Here is a 6,000-nt window from a genome sequence, read left to right on the forward strand (position 1 = left end):
ATCAGAATTCATTTTTCATTCACTTTTTATGCATCTGTTCTATTCCAGTATTTAATATGGTATCCACTGCATTATGAATTTTTTTGAGAAAATAAGTTATATTTTTAGCCAGCCAAGTATGACTAGATAGTCTTTATGATTTACAGTGCAGCATTATTTTTGAGAATAAAAATGAATTTGGAATTATGGACTTAATTAAGGTTGGCATAATATCAAATGTAATCAGAGGAAAATAAAAGATAGATTGCTTTTCTATTTTCATAACTTCTAGGCTTGATTACCCAGCTTCATAAAAATGAACTGGTTTCTGTGGAATATAATATTCATAAATAATATTAAAAACCAACATATTTTGAAATATTCAGGTAATTTACTTTGGAAATTTAATGGAATTTTTTCATTAAAAATGCCCTTACAAATGGATCCCTAAGAAGATTATTTCAATGAAGTGCTTTTCTGAAATTGTTTCAGAGTAAAAAGACTACCCCGGAATTTTATCTGATAAAAAAAAAGAAAGAAAAGGCCAGAGTAGCCCAAGTACTATACTGTAGTATGAAAGAAAATTATATGAATTGATACATGGCTGGCTGACTGTATAGATAATTCTGTAATACTAAGGACTTCTAGAGACATAAAGACTTCACTCTAGTCTCCATCCTAAGACCTGTGCAAATACCAAGATCACTAGTTACAGAGGCCTGATTTTATCATCCACGACTGAGTGGAAAGTTTCCAGACAGCACAAAAAGACCTAGGGAAGAAAAAAAGAGCATGTGCAGAGCCTATAGTTATTCCCATGACTGTATGCTGCAAGAGGAGAAAACTTTTAACTCTTAGGCCAAGGGGATTAATCTCCTTTCTAATCTCCCCAATATTTACTGTGCCTATGCAAAAAAAAAAAAAAAAAAGCACAAATTAATTTGTTGTTGTTGTTGTTATTGTTGCTTTTCTTTTTATTTGTGCTTTTTTTTTATTATTTCAGGACCGTAGTTATTGTTTGGTTGTCTTTATTGCTGTGGTTCTTTTCAGGTTCTTTTGTTTGATTTTTTTTGAGGGGTATGGCTTTTATGTTTTTCTTCCTTTTTCCCTTTCTTTTCTTAAATTGATTTTTATAGCCTCTAGAAGGACTCCTTCTATTGCTTTCTTGTTTGATTTTACCCCACTTTTTTTATTCCTTTTTTTTTCTTCCCTCCAAACAGAACCACATAACTTGCACCATCTTGTTCTGCCTCACAAATTGAGGGGGAAATAATGGAGGGTACCAAGACCAAACAGGCGTATGAACATTGAGTAGAAATAAAAAAATGATCATACTTAAACACCAAATCCAAAGCTAATGACAACAGAACCAAAACCCAATCTACAACAAGCTGGACACAGAGGAGACCACTTATACTAGTAGCCTGGGGGGGGGGGGTCAAATGAGGGGATACGGGATGCATGCTGGGAACAGGGGTGGAGGGAGGACAACACTGGTGGTAGGAATGCCCCTGATTCAATGTCACTATGTACCTAAATATTACTGTGAAAGATTTGTAATTCACTTTGGTAAAAATAAAAATTATTTAATTAAAAAAGATAATTATTTAATACTAATCAACTAAAAATAAACTATATATTTGTTAATAAATTATGCAAAATGTGAGCTATAGTCCAAAGGCATGTAGAATAAAACTATCTTGGAAAGATTTATCAGATTAATTTTATTGGAAAGAGTGATTATTTTAAAAAGTAGTGAAACTTTGCAGTCAAATGTTTTACATTGTACACTAAAAAATTTGGTCTATCAGAATTAAATATATATATTCTCTTCTTAAACATTTCATTTAGTTATTAACTAAGATAAGTACAATGATGCACTAAAATTTCTGAAATCAGAAAAAAATGTATCTGTATCTTCTATTTTCCTTTTTGTTTATCAAAGGATACTTTCAAACCTCTTTACCTCATATATTCTTATTTATCCTTACCAAGAAAAGGGTTTTTTTTGTAGGGGCACATTTGATAGTGTCAGGGGCTACTCCTGGCTCTACACTCAAAAATAACTGTGGCAGGATCGGGGGACTATTTGGGGTACTGGGAACCAAACCTGGGTTGGCCTTGTGCAGGGCAAACCCCTATTTGTTGTGCTATTTCTCTGGCCAAGGAAAGGGTTTTTAATCAATAAAATTTTGATGATACTCTTTGATAATTCAGGCAGTTACTTGTAAATCAACCCTTTTCTTATTATACCAAGACAAAAATACCATAAACAATAATTTTGTTTCCTTATAAGCATCATTGCATGTAAAGTTCTCTTTGTCATGTTATATTATCACTTCTTCATATGAACCTAAAATACAATATAATATGACTGATTATAAACTTAAATAAATTTTAAGAAATCTCTGAAATATTATGATACATGCCTTCTCAAGAAATTTACGTTAGTAACTGTAACATGGGACAACTCAATATACAAGTCAGATTTATATTTCTCCAACACATGCTAATAAATTTTAGTTTCAGTAGTATAACAGTGTTTAAGTTGTGTAATAGCATCTATTTATAAGATTAGATAAAATAGAACTATGTCTTAAATACAACTACAAATGCTAATATTTCTGCTGCTACTGCTACTACTACAGATGTCTATTAACAGATTGGTGCTAATTTAGGAAAACATAAATATCACTTGAAGGATAAAAACGTAATTTTTAGGAATACTGTGTGGGACTTACAATGAAGAACATAAGCACTTTTTCTAAGCATATTTTCTCTTCATTTATTCATCATACAATGCATATGTATCAATGTGACTAGGTTACAGCTCTTCCAAAATTGTACATCAGTTTGCTATAATTACATTGTAATATAAATGGCTGAAAAGACTTTGCATGAGTCAAGCAGTGACCTTGATTTATTTTTCCAGGTCATGGAAATCCATCTTTGAACCTCATCAAAATTTCCAACTTAATAGCAGGTGTCAGCCTTTAATATCTTCTATTTGTAGCCATCAGACATATAAGAAAATAGTTCTACAAAAATAATGCAACTTGAATATTTATAAAATGCTACCTATTTAAATAAATATTTATAAATTACTCTAAAATATGAATATATATAAAAACAAAGAGAGAAAGCTCAATATTTAGATATATGCTTGCTAATTTCTCTTTTCCTTTGTAAAAGGAAAGCACAGTCCTCTTATGGATTTTGAAATGTATATAAAGCTTCCATGTTTCTGGTTATCTTTCTGTGAATGGCACAGCACTTAAAATTGCAACTGTTCAATAATGCTACAACCTCCTCACAGTATTAGAGAAAACCTTTCAAATGTTATTACATTTCAAGCTGGATAGTACATTCAAGTACTATTACATTAGAGAAATCTTAGCCTGCTGCCTACTTCTTTCAGTAAGAGCATGTGATCATATTTGAGTCCAGGTTGGTAGTATCAACATTATTGGGTCAAAGCAAATTCAGAGCTGCTGAAAACAAACTTAGGCTTGCTTATCAATCTGAGATAAATAACTGTTCCAGATGGACAACACTTGTTTTAAATAAGAATTTGATAGAGACCACACTTCCAGAACAAATCCACCCATGCATTTTTAACCTGCTATCTGGGGCAGCTGTCTTTGATGAACTGTAGTGAGACAAAGACATGGTGTGAGCTAGAGGAGCAAAGGAATCAGTGAACCTAAAATATAGCTATTGAATTTACAAGCTATAGAATATACAGTGAATTTGGGTAATTGTATTTGCCCATTCTGAATGGAACCCCTTCAGCTTCAGGCACACACCCCTCTGAAACAAGCTAATAGAAAAGAAGTGACCTCTTTTGCTGATGACTCTAGGGTTGTGGTGCTTCTTTTATATATTTGGAAGGAAGGGAAATTTATTATCTACTATTGCTTATCTCCCATTAATTCTGCCATTATGTTTCTTAAGTTTATGTTCAAAACAAGAGATCAATGTATGGTAGCAAAGATTTCACAGAAATCTAGACCAGCTCTAATCCTGGATTCTGACTTAGCTAGAGTAAAATTAGTATTTTGAGTTTGGATACATTTAGCAATGTGCTGGAAAATGTTAAAGCATTTCTGGAGGTAGAAGGTAATATATTCATGAGGTACTACAATTTCTGTCGAATAGCTGACTTTTCGACTATTTTAACTGACTAATATGATGATGTCATTGGAAAGATGTGGAAAAGAAACAGTAGAAACTAGTTCCCTGATATAGTTCTAACATCATATATCTGAAGATCAAAATCTTATTGACTCATAAAATGCCTTTTTTATAAATAACAAAAAAAACCCACAGTTAATCAATAGAAAGTGTAAGGACTCACAATCTTGGATGGCACTGAGGTGGCTAAACATAAAGATTATTTTCTGAGTTTCAAAAATGTCTTTATGAGGGGCTGGAGAGATAGCATGGAGGTAAGGCGTTTGCCTTGCATGGAGGAGGTCGGTGGTTCATCCCGGCATCCCATATGGTCCCCTGAGCCTGCTAGGAGCAATTTCTGAGTGTTGAGCCAGGAGTGACCCCTGAGCACTGCCAAGTGTAACCCCAAAACCAAAAAAGAACCTTTCTGAACTATAAATTACTGAATAAAATGAAAATCCTTACAGTAAAATGTGTCTGATAAATATGCAAGGATTAATGGTATTAGCAAAACATCGGATTGCAATGATGATAATTGATTCAATTTTACTTAGGACTTGAAGCATGTGACCACCCAGACCACCGAAGCAGCAACTGTGACCTACAGACTTATACTACAGGCCCTACTCAACGAACACATTCAAACAAATTAGCATTCCCTCACTCTTTTCTCTACTCTTTTCACTACTGTTTTTTTCTTTTTATTTTTTCTCTCCTTTTCTTTTTAATTTATTTTCTCTTTCTTTCCTGCCACTTCCGTATACTTTCCCCTGTCCCCCCTTTGAAAATCTGACTATCCCTTCACCCTCAATCCCATCCAGATTCCCCACCTTATTAAAACTTTTTACCCTCAGTTCCTAATCTATTAGGCATCAAGAATGACCTCCTACCCCAGCGAACCAGTACCCATCATCCAAGTAAAGGGCCAACCAGTCAAACCCTTACCCTGCTCTCTACAAGAAAAGGCAACCAACTCCCCTGCTGACTCTTGCTGCGTGTACTCCTTCCTTATCAACCCTTCCTAACGTGGACTGTTACTTGAAACTGGACTTAGCTCTACAAGTATCCCCCAATGCATGAACTCTTCCCAAGTCCTCCCTGCCGCAAATCTTTTGCCAATCTCAAGAAGGTCAGGTTGGGAGATGAACCCACACACCACAAGAAAATCTCAAAAGACAATGGGGAAACCTATACTACCATCATAAGTGTAAGAGCTGTATTACACTACCTCTTTACCTGCTTTTCCCCAAATGCAAGATACTTCCTTACATCACCTTGTTCCTTTAATTAATTTTTACTTCATTTCTTAAAAATCTTTTTTCTTGTCATATATATATATACATGAGCACATATATTTTTATTTCTATTTTTATCTTTTTTGAGTGTGTGACCTGTTTCTGTTTTCCATCGGCAATATAATGTAGCACCATTTCTCCCTGCAAAGGCACACTAAAAAAGGGGGGAATCTTATGTATGAAAATGAGCTCTAATTTATTAGGGATAAGAACTCATACTTGTTTACAATACAGGGGTATCTTCCACCTTGAAGATATGTCACGTGGATCCAACTTAGACCCCAGGTGATTAGACACCAACCGTCCAGCCTTGAACCCTGGATCACAGACATAGAAATGACACTACTTCTTCACAACAGCCACAGGAAACAAATCCCAACCGGGACATCCTTAATAGTGCTCAGACACCAACAAGTGCCAGCCCTAATGTGATACCCTGACAATGAGAAAAATGGGAACAATTTGACCTAAGAGCAAGTTATCCTACCTCACCAGCTAACGATAAGACAAAATCAGAAGACTTGTCACCTTTTGGTCTATCCAAATGCCAAGA

Source organism: Suncus etruscus, chromosome 2, assembly GCF_024139225.1.
Source record: "Suncus etruscus isolate mSunEtr1 chromosome 2, mSunEtr1.pri.cur, whole genome shotgun sequence".
Taxonomy (NCBI): Eukaryota; Metazoa; Chordata; class Mammalia; order Eulipotyphla; family Soricidae; genus Suncus; species Suncus etruscus.